Source organism: Callospermophilus lateralis, unplaced genomic scaffold (genome assembly GCF_048772815.1).
Source record: "Callospermophilus lateralis isolate mCalLat2 unplaced genomic scaffold, mCalLat2.hap1 Scaffold_905, whole genome shotgun sequence".
Lineage (NCBI taxonomy): Eukaryota > Metazoa > Chordata > Mammalia > Rodentia > Sciuridae > Callospermophilus > Callospermophilus lateralis.
The window spans coordinates 243,181-255,339 of record NW_027517183.1 but is presented as its reverse complement, the minus strand read 5'-3'; positions in this window follow the sequence as shown (position 1 = coordinate 255,339).

Genomic DNA, 12,159 nt, shown 5'->3' with positions numbered 1-12,159 from the left:
TTAGAAAATCTAGGAATACATATCTGGAATGGAAAATGCTCTAGAGTTCACAACACTGGAGGTGGTAGAGGAGTTTCCAAAAGTAATGGAGACTGTAAAAACTCCACAAACATGGAAGTGTGCAGGCCTCAAGACATCTGGGAAACTGTCTTTGAGGTTGTACACTTGAAATATATGTTGTTTTCAGGAGCTTTAGCTTCCTTTGTAGTGAAACCATCAATGCTGTGTATGCATCTGTTACATGGAGGACATGGTTTCTTATTTTCCAATGAACATGAGGTAGCAGTGCTGAATTCTCTCTTTGTGGGTTTACTGTGGCCACTGGGGTCTAGGAATCTTTCCGTGTAGACTGTGAAGCCATTTGGTCATTCTCCAATTTTGTTGTGTTTCTTGTTGCTGCACTGGGAGTTTGGTATTTGCTTCACAAAATACAAGGAGTTCCACTGGGACACAGTGCTGGAGGGAGTTCTGTAACGTGTGGTGTGTAAGGGTCTGCAGGAGAATGCACCAACCAGGCTTCTACGCCACATTGCTTGCCCCCTTGACCGTAGCAACTTGATTCTGAACATTGCCCTGAAAACTCTCCATCTAACAAGATGGCTTAATATACAAAGGTATGCTGGCTGCACCATGTCAGTCACAAGCATTTGGAAGCCAAAGTAAGATCCACATGACCCCACCACAGATGTTTTATCACACCACTGCACACCACAGCTCTGAGCCCACTACTCAGCAGGCTCCACCATACTGGCTGCTCTGTTCTACACCATTTTCATGAAACCCAGTCAAGGAAGGCACTGTCTGGTACACTCTTGATCAGCAACAGGACATCCAAAGGTTCTCCAGTGCCACCTGGTCGTGGAAATTTCAAAAATTTCATTGTATTTATCTAGACATTTTTCAAGGATGAAGTTGGAGAAACTGTGGGTTTCAATTCATTCAGGAACCATTAAATTTTTAGGAAGCACATTTCAAGGAAAACTCTGGAGAATTTTCAGAGGCAAGTCTTCCCAAAGAGTGGCCAAAAGGCCACATGAAGCCAGGCCCATTGAGGTCTACAATGTGAGGTCCATGTGTGTTTTGACTCTCAACAATGGCTGCCAAGTCTTTCAGAATAAAATCATGTGATGTCCTGGCTGAGATTGACAGTGCTTGGTGAATAGCCACCCCAGGCTTAGATCTCAGTTTCCAATGGCGACTCTAATGCATGGCCGCCTAAAATCCCAACACAATTAATGGCAATACTTCTCTGAGGTCAGTTCCAGAACTCAGTCTTTAAGGGGAATCGCACCAGAATTCCAGCCCAGGTGGACCCAGGATTCTCTTCTAACCACCAACAATTGACCACAATTAAAACCAAAAAACTCCCACATGGCCCCCATCTTCTTCAACATAGACACTCTGAATAACCTCTAGCTAGAGGTTTCCATGATGGGCGCAGCCCAAGACAGTGTCCAAAATAAGCTCCCTTGCCCCTCATTTGCCTAAAGTCAGAGTGGACTAGACACCATTCCTGTGAACCAAGAGTGATCAAATAGCCCTTCTTTAATACTGCTCTGCTTCTCCAGTTTGAGGCCAACTGACTGGTATAGATTCTTTATGTGAATTGGTGTCCTGAGAAAACCCAAGCACCTATTGGCTAGCCTCTGCAGAGCTTTGAAGAACTGGTTTGACCCAACGGATCCCTATTCTCACTTGATGGAGGTCAGGAAGCTTACAGAGGAAGGCGAGAGACTTCATCCACAATGACTGCTCTTTTGGCCATTTTGGTTTTGGATGCACACTTGGAAACTTTCTTTAGATCCATCAGGTGCTGAGAATCTAAGCCACTGCCTCACAGAGGGCAAAGAGGCTGATTCAGCCACATCCATTTCCAAAGCAATTAAGCAAAGAGCCACAGGTGACGCCCATCCTTTTCCATTTGAAAACTGATTTCTTCAGGTTTCACACAGGGGTGGCCTGAGGCAAACACGTTCCTGACATTCAGGACAACAGAACAATAGGTAAGCAAAAGTCCAAAGTAGTATTTCTCCACTGAGACTTTACTGGTCGCACTGATATCTGAGTTTTCTGAGATGCTCTCATTCCCTTCAGCTATCCAGTACATGATCATGTCACAGAGCTTGGAGGTGGTACATATCTTGGAAATAATACCATGAGGCTATTCTGGAGAGTGGCCAGTATTCAGGAAGAAAAGAGGAACTTAAGAAGATAATAGGTGTTGCCCATCCATAAGGCAAGCAGCTCTTTATTCTTTAATTTGGCAAGATGAATGCTGGGAAGCTTTCTACTAGACAGGACACAACCATTGATGAATTCTCTTTTCAAATGTCTACAAAAACGGATTCAGAGGGATACACAGACTTAGAAACACTCGCATTGTCAAACGACTTTCTAGAAACATTCCAGTCTAAACAAACAAACCGCCTTTCGTACCTATTCTCAGAACATGAGACAAAACCACAAACTCACACAGACACCCACAACGGAATCTCCTTGCCCCAAGTATGTCTATGAGTATCCTGAGTGTCCTCTGACTGGTGGGCCATACTATGTTCCACCAAAATGGCCTGTCCTATCTCAGACCTGGACTTCTTTGCAAACTCTGTGAAGTTGTCAGGAGCCATGGTTGAGCCACTACCTGCTTTCTCAGAAAAGGCCCCTCTTCAGAGCTCTCCTGGCATTTGGCCATTCTCACTTCAGTAGGTACTAAGAAAGACTGACTCTGTCCTTGGTAAATCCAAACAAATGAGACCACTGGGACTGGGACTGGGACTGGCTCTGGGTGCCTGGCTTCCTGGATCCCGAGTTCAGAGAGTTCCATCACCAAGGAAGTGTGATAGGTCACTTCCTTCACGAACTGAATGAGGTCACTGGGTTGGCAACCACTTTTTCCTAACAGTTGCTTCCAAGGGTCCCATGAGATGGAGGCTGCCCATACTTCCTGTGACACTTTCACAAGATAGAATGGTATATCAACCATAGGCACCCGGGAACAGCTCTCCAAATAGGCCTGGTTTGGTCGATTTAATCTACAATAAGAAGAGAGAGGCTTTCAGACACATCCCTTCATTTTGACCAGGTTGTTTTACATGGAAGTTGACTTTTGCTCTCTCAGGTCTTTCATAGGTGTCTACATCTTCTTCAGGGATCATTTCTTCACGGAACTTTGAGGTTCTCAGCAGGAGGAAGATCCCCTACATTCCTGTATTGTAAGACCAACAATATCCTTGTTCTTCTGTTAAGTTATATTGAGGAAATATTGCATGGTTAAGGGTAATAACAGGTTCGATTTGGTTTAGGAATCATTCTGCAGGATGAATTATGGTATTGGGAACCTGCGATATTTACAAGAATATACTGGTGAAATATAAGTATGAAAACAGAAATCTAGGTAATATTTGAAGTCCAGAAGGGCATTGGGTGGCCTGAACACCCTTCCTTTGAATCAGGAGTGATCAAATAGCCCTGCCGCTAATACTGCACTGCTTCTCCAATTTGAGGCTTACTGACTGTCAGGTATAGATTCTTTATGTGATTTGGAGACATGAGAAAACCCAAGCACCTATTGTCTCATGCCACAGCAAATGGTTTATTGGGGGTCCAGCATGCTGGGGCTCAAAGCTCACTTCAGAGGAGGAAAGAACAAAGAGCCCCGAGAACAACTTGAGAAGAGATTATATACAATCTTTAGAGAGTGCAGGGACTTTATATACATCATAGCCTCCTTTAGCAAATATCATATACTGTGGGAAAATCAAATAACAACTCTAAAACATGATTAGCACATTCATTGGCGGGAACAGTTCGGGCAGGGGGTGATTGGTCAGCCCTGAGAAGGGGTATACATTTAAACTGATTGGTTGAAGCCCTGAGATGTATACGTGCTGAGATGCACGGTTTCTGGGAAGGGGTTGTTAAGTAACTAGGTGGTCAGTAAAGATTTCAACACATCTAATGGGCAGTTCCGGGAATTGTCTTCACTGACACAGGAATTTCAGGTTCTGAGCACAGCTTGTAAACTTTACAAAACCTGGTTCTTTACGTTTCAATTTTAATTTCTTTAATTCTTTCATTTCTCCTTTTTCTGCCTACTTTTAATTTTAAAAGTAATGAATCATAATTTTTGTGGGGTCTCACATTCTATTTCTGCCAGTGAAGTGTATTTCTGTCTGATTACCATGAGTTTTACCTGCCCAATCTGAGCCTGGAGAAAGGAAACTATGAGGTTAAGCAAACAAGGTCCCACAGTTATCAACACCATAAGCATGATCAGGGGTCCAGCTAAGGCTGATAGGAGTGTAGTTAACCAGGGGGACAAGGTAAACCATGACTCAAACCACACTTGTTGAATCTCCCTTTCTCTCTGGTGCTCTTCAAGGCATTTTGTCAATTTACTCATGGATTATTTTACAACTCCAGTATGGTCAGCATAAAAACAGCATTTTTCTCTCAGTACAGCACAGAGGCCCCCCTCCCTTATTAAATGGAGGTCTAATCCTCACCTGTTCTGTAAAACAACTTTAGAGAGAGAGGTTAAGGATTCCTGCAAAACTGTGATGGAGGTCTCTAACGTCTTCAAGTCTTGATTTATTGCTGTTTCTAATCAGGCCATTTGTTGTGACCCATGGATCATATCAGCTGTTCCTGTACCCACTCCTGCAGCAGCTCCTAGCCCCAATAGGATGGCTAGAGTAAGGGACACTGGCTCCCGGCAAAATCGGGTTGTTTGTCCACCTAGTAGACCTTCAAAGGATTCTGGATCATGATAGAGCACCCTGGGGGGTATCTGCACCATTACACAATAATGTACAGAGCTGTCAAATACCTGGGCTGAAATGCAAGGAGTTCTGACTGTGTGGAGTTCAGTACCATAAAGGTTCCTTTAATTAGTTCCCAGGGGGAGGAGTCAGCTGTACTCTGGACTGGGGAAGTAGGAAAAGACGGAAACTGCGAAGTATGAGATGGTAGAAGGGTTTTGGTAGATCTAGGCATGGGAGGTTTAGGAGGCTTAATTCCTGACTTGAGGGGATTGGGCCCTATTGCTGTGGGACTTTCTTCCTTTTTAAGCCGGATGGTGAACCAGAGACCAAAGTCATAACCAGGGCCATTAATATAGAATCGCATTCCCCAAGTATTTCCCATAGGCCATGTTGTTCTGAGGTAGCCCCTTCCTTTGGAAGTGAAAGTTATATTGAGGGGGTAACATAGACTATTTTTTCCACAGCAAGTTTTTGACACCACTTGGATAGCGGCACATTTATTGGGATCAATCCAGATGTCATTTCATCCTACCGAATCATACTGTCTGGGGAGTTTGGGTTTCACAATGTAGCTCCCGTGTGTTCACAACCCCAAGATCTACAATAAAAGTCACTGGGTCCTCCACAGGTTTGGGCCTGTTTGCGATTTCAGAAATCAGCTGGGCACACTTAATAAACAAGACTGGCTAGTTTACACCTGAGCTGGGGAGATGACATCAATAATTCATGGGGTAAGTTGGTCTATGTTGCCCTGGTTTGGGCTTTAGTGGGATCTGTGTGGGGTCCACTATGTCAGGGAGATCCCAGTCAGAGAGGCCTATGGCAAGCTGACAAATGTCCGGGTGGAGAGATGGCCACCAAGTCCATAAGGGGGCTGTATGTGAAATAGACCACACTACTTGCCCAGTAGGATTTATAACTTGCCATTGTTGCTGAACAGGCTGATGGGGATTAGGACTGCTGGTGGTCAGGGGAAGAATCCATAGCCCTACCCACACCACAGACATGCAACTTGAGAGGATTACCAGTCTGTTCTAGTTTCCAGCCAGAGTATGGACAGGGCACAGGATTGAGATGGGAGGCATGGATCCAGGAAGTGATCCCATCCACTTTCACCACTGTAGGTGTTATAAGCAGCACCTGGTATGGTCCTTTCCAGCAGGGTTCCAGGGATGACACCCGATACTCTCTCATGTAGACGAAGTCTCCCACTTGATATCGATGTCGAGTTCCCTCGTCTCCAGGCTGATAAGCACTGGCCAACTGTTTCCACAGGTATCGCTGGGTGCTGGGTTTGTTCAAGGGCTTTAAGTCTGTCTAGCAAGGGTGTGTGAAAGGAATCATTAATCTCAGAGTTGGGGTTAGGTCCCTTAATGGAGGAGGGGCACTGTAGAGAATTTCATAAGGGGTGAGGTTACACAAAGGGGCGGAGGGGTATTTCTTGCACGAAAAAGTACATGAGGTAGGAGCATAGTCCAATTTTTTATGCTGGTCTCCAAGATTAATTTTGTTAAGTCTCTTTGATGGTTCTATTCATCGTTTCTACCTGTCCTGAGCTCTGGGGTCTATAAGCACAATATAACTTCCAATTAATCCCCAGGGTCCTGGAAAATCCCTGACTTACCTGGGCCACGGATGCCGGTCCGTTATCAGACCCTATTACCTTAGGCAGGCCGAACCTTGGAAAACTGTCTTCTAGGATCTTTTTGACCACCATCTGAGCTGTTTCTTTCTTCATGGGGAAGGCTTCGACCCATCCTGAAAAAGTATCTACAAAGACTAGGAGATATTTAAGTCCATACCTTGCTGGCTTAATTTCAGAAAAGTCCACTTCCCAGAATTGTCCTGGTCTGGTTCCTCGTATGCGCTTCCCTGCAGGAATCTTGGATGGGAAAGTATTAACTAATTGGAAGACTTGAAAAGCTCTAGTCACCTGCTCAGCTATTTTTTTCCTCTTTGAGTCAGTCAATAATAAGTCCTTTCTTCGGTCCTTTAAGAGTGCCTATAACTTCTTTGAGCCTAAGTGGTTGAGCTGGTGTACGTCTTTGACATAAAGGTGGGCTTTTTGAAATTGTAAACTTGGCTCTGTAGGGTCCCAGATTTCTGTATCTGTCTCCTCAGATGATAAGTTGCCTGAATGTTCCGGGGCGGCCAAGTCTCCTGATTTTTGTTCCCCCCGGTGTGGAAAAAGTTAACAGAGTCACTCCGTTTAGGGCTGCCAATTAAGCTTCCTCATCTGCCCTTCTGTTTCCAACTGCCACAGGGTTGTTTCTCTTCTGGTGCCCGGGACAGTCCACTATAGCTAGTTCCTTATGGCCCTGCACTGCTGAGCCAAGGTGGAGGATCTCATCTTTATTTTTTATTTTTTTCCCGGCAGAGTTTAATAGCCCACATTGTTGGTAAATAGTCCCGAGCATATGAACAGTGGCAAATGCATAGTGGCTATCAGTTTATATGGTGGCCCTTTTCCCTGTTGCTAGTTCCAATGCTTTCATAAGGGCAATCAGTTCTGCTTTTTGGACTGATGTCCCTTCTGGGAGACCAGAGTATCAGATGAAATCAGTTTTGCTAACTGCTGCTGCTCCAGCCCGCCGCTTACCATCTTGGAGGAAGCTGCTGCCATCCGTAAACCATACGACTTCAGGGCGAGGCAGTGGCTGATCCTTCAAGTCTTGTTGTATACTGGTTTCCTTGCCAGTATGTGTTGACACTCATGAGTGTCGGGTCCTGATGATTCTTCTGGCAGCAGTGTAGGTGGGTTGAGTGGAGCAGGGGGTCCCAGCGTTATTCTGTCTTTGTCAAGCAAGAGGCTCTGGTAGTGGTTTATTCTGGAGTTTGATTGCCACCTCTCTGGAGGCTAACAGATGATGCTCTCCAGGGCATGGGGGGCTATAATGGTTAGCTTCTGTCCCAACATTAATTAATGAGCATCTTTTATTAGAAGGGCTGCCGCTGCTATAGCACTTAAGCAATGGGGCCACCCGCTAGCCAATGGGTCCAGTTTTTTGGATAAATACGCTACTGGCTTTTTCCAAGGTCCCAAAGACTGAGTGAGCACTCCCCGTGCTATTCCTTTCTTTTCCTCGATATAGAGAGTGAAGGGTTTTCTACATCTTGGAGTGCTAAGGCCGGAGCAGATAGCAGCACCTTTTTTTGACATTATCAAAAGCTTGTTGGTGCTCAGGGGTCCATTGGAAGTGGGCATCCCCCTTTATCAGCGGGTATAAAGGGGCAGCCAGAGATGCGAACCCAGGAATCCATAACCTGCAAAAGCTGGCAGTCCCAAGAAACTCTCTGAGTTTTCTCTTATTAGATGGGGGCAGTATCTGCAAAACGGTTTTTTTTCTGGGCTCAGGGAGCCATCGTTTGCAACCCCTAAGAGAATAACCCAGGAAGATTACTTCTTGCTGACAAGTTTGGGCCTTTTGGCAGAAGCCATATATCCAAGCCGAGCAAGCTCGAATAATAGTGCTTGGGTCCCAGACTCATAGGTCTCCTTGGTGTTGGCTGCCAGTAGAAGATCATCCACTATTGGAGTAGGGTGACTTCGGGGTGTGCAGTTTTGAAGTCATTGATGTCTCTGTGGAGGGCTTCATCAAAGAGAATGGGGGATTTTTTGAACCCCTGTGGGAGTCTAGTCCAGGTTAGTTGGCCAGATGTTCCAGGTTCTGGGTCTATCCACTCTAAAGCTAACAGCAACTGACAGTCCTTATGTAGAGGCGAGGAGAAGTAAGCATCTTTTAAGTCCAGCACAGTGTACCATTTCTGCTCCGGATTCAGAGTGCTAAGCAAATTATATGGATTGGGTACTGTGGGGTGAATGTCCTGCACTCTGTTGTTTATCTCTCTTAGGTCTTGAACAGGACGGTAGTCCCCAGTTCCTGGCTTTCTTACTGGTAGCGGGGGGTGTTCCAGGCTGATTGACAGGGCCTTAGGACCCCAAGACCCAGGTATTTATGAATATGGGGCCTTATCCCATCCTTAGCTTCTTTGCTTAGAGGATATTGTTTAACACTAATTGGAGACGCAGAGGCTTTTAATTTTACTACTATTGGAGGTTGTTGATGGCTAGACCTAACCCAGCAGTTTCTGCCCAGGCATTAGGATAATCTTTTATCCATTTCTGGGGTAGTTTGCCTGTTTGATCAGTCCTAGGGGGCGCGAAGGGTTGATGTTCATCTTCTACAGACATAGTCAAAGATGTGACTATGGGAGTTTATACTGAACGCTATAGAACCTCCACTTGGGGACCATTAGGTTTAAAGGTTATTCTAGTCCGGAATTTGGTAAGCAGATTCCTGCCCATCAATGGGGCCGGGCATTCTGGGATTACTAGGAAAGAGTGGTGGACTTTTTCCTTTCCGAGGTCCATATTCATCTTAGTTGTCCAAGCCTGATATCTACTGCCATTAGCCCCTTGAACTAGGGACGATTTAATTGATAGGGGGGCCAGTGAAGTCTTAAGGGCTGAGTATACTGCTCCTGTAATCACTTCAAAGTTCACTGTGTTCCCCTCAACTTCAAATGTTACTCTGAGCTGGGGGAGGGGATCTGAGCCCCGAATTTCCTAGTCCTCTTCTAGAGTCAGCACGGCGGGCTGGCGTGGCTGCTTCTTTTGGGGGCACTCTTTGGCCCAGTGTTCTTTTTTATTACAGTGGGCACATTGATTTGAGGCCAACGGCAGCCTTTGGCGTGGGCCCAGGTATGCCTTTATGTATCCCTGCTTTTTAACTTCTGGCCTATTTGCTGCTGTGACCAGAACCTTAGGCAATGCTTTACTCTGCCATTTGCTTCTTTCCTCCTTCTTTTGTTCCCTTTCCTTCTCACTCCTCTATTCCCTTTCCTCCTCAGTTTCTCTCTTATAATATACTTTCTCAGCTTCTCTGACTAAATCTCTTAAGGTCATATCTTATAATCCATCTAGACGTTGTAACTTTCTCTTAATATCTAGAGCAGTCTGCTCGATAAAGGCCATTGCAACAGATGGCTTTTGGTCTTCTGCCTGAGGATCAAAAGGAATATATTTCCTATACGCTTCCATAATTCTCTCCAGAAACATAGAAGGAGACTCATTAGGCCCTTGGATAATCTCTCTTACCTTGGACAAATTAGTCGGCCCTCTGTCGGCCGCTCAGAGACCCACTATTAGAGAACGGCGATAAGTGGACAGATGCTACCTACATTCAAAGGTGTTGGGGTCCCAGTTGGGTCGGTTCATGGGCCCGTAGGGACAGAGAGGGAGCATCACAGGGGCTTCCGAGTTTTATATTATTTATCTCTTGCGGGTTCCTTTAGGTGGCCCAGCTTCCTTCAGGGGAGCAGGGTCTGCTGCTGCTGCGGGGAAGTCCCCTGGAGGGCTTGGGTCTGGCCCAATTGCCTCTAGCGGCGGAGAGGCTGAGTCAGCGGCGGGAGGATCATCTGGAACATGTTGTGGGTTGGGGAGCGAGGGTAGAGGATAAGGAGAGAGAGGAGTGTCCAGTCTTGTGACTCAGAATGGAGGGAAGAGGGGGAGGAGCAGAATGTTGGAATGATAAGATCGTGGGGGAAGGGGTATATGGCTGTTAATCTGGGTGGCCAAGTGGCCCCGGTGAAAGACAATATCTCTGACTTTTCAGATTAGAGGGAAGTGGAAGGATTCTTCTCGGGGCCATCCGACTCCTAGGATGGGCCATTCTGAACCACAGAGAGTCTGCCAGATCCGGCATTTTACTGAAAAAGAAAGATTCTTGGTACTTGAGCGAACATCAGTCCAATGATCAAGGTTAAGGGACAGAGGCATGGAAGTGCTTTGTCCCATAATGTCCCATAATGGGAGTTACTCAAACAGGGACAGTGAATACACAAACGTGACACAGACAAAGACAAACAGTAAACGTTTAACATGAGTCCAAGAAAAAGATTAGAACTGAGTAACTGGCCAAACCTGATGGGTTAGACAATAAAGACAGACAGTAAACTCAACATGAGTTCCTGACAATGAACAAAACTGAGTAGCCAGCAAAACCTGATGGGCTGGAAAACCGAATCCTGAAGCAAAAAATAACTGAGTTGAGGAATCTACTAATCCTCAATTTCCCGAGTCCTCTGGAGTTTCCCCCAGGGACGTGGCCTGTGACTCTGTGACACATCTGTCAGCCACCATCGCAGAGAGCTAATGTTCTTCAACGACAGCCATTTTGCCAAGCCCTAACCTGAAACCCGAAACCAGAAAGAGGCACCTTAATTACTCTGAAAGGAGTCCATTGGGGTCTTTTGTTCGTCACTGCTGGATTTCTCAGCTAGGGCCTCCAGATGAAAAGGTGGGCCGAACGTCGGAGGAAAAGACCACCAAGAGAATTTCTCATGAAACAGCAAAGGGTTTATTGGGGGTCCAGCATGCTGGGGCTCACAGCTCACTTCAGAGGAGCAAAAAACAAAGAGCCCCAAGAACAACATGAGCAGATTTTATATACATTCTTTAGAGAGGGCAGGGACTTAACATACATCCTAGCTTCCTTTAGCAAATCACCGTATACTGTGGGAAAATCAAATAACAACTCTAAAACATGATTTGCACATTCATTGGTGGGAACAGTTCAGGCAGGGGGTGATTGGTCAGCCCTGAGAAGGGGTATACATTTAAACTGATTGGTTGAAGCCCTGAGATGTATATGTGCTTAGCTGCACGGTTTTTGGGAAGAGGTTGTTAAGTAACTAGGTGGTCAGGGAAGATTTCAACACACATCTAATGGGTAGTTCCGGGAATTGTCTTAACTGCCACAGGAATTTCAGGTTCTGCGTGCAGCCTGGAAACTTTACAGAACCTGTTTCTTTACGTTTCAATTTCAATTTCTTTTATTCTTTCAGAACCTTACAAAGGAAGGCGAGAGACTTCATCAACAATGACTGCAATTTTGGCCATTTTGGTTTTGGAAGCAGACATGGGATCATTTTTAGATCCATACGGTGCTGGTAATCAAAGCCACAGCCTCACACAGGGCCAAGAGGCTGATTAAGACACATCCCTTTCCAAAGCAATTACTTCTCTGAGGTCAGTCACTGAACTCAGTCCCTGAGGGGAATCACACCAGAGTTCAAGCCCAGGTGGACCCAGTCATCTCTTCCAAACTCCACACAAATGACCACAATTAAAACCAAAACACTCCACCAAGGCCCTCATCTTCTTCCATATATACATTCATCATAACCTCTGGCTGGATGTTTCCATGAATGGCACAGCCAAAGAGAGTTTCCAAAATAAGGTGTCTTTCCCTTCATTTGCCTAACCTCAGGGTAGCCTGGACACCATTTCTGTGAACCAGGATTGATCACATAGGTCTGCCATTAATACTGCTCTGCTTCTCCAATTTGAGGCCTACTGACTGTCAGGTATAATTTCTTCATGTGATTTGGAGTC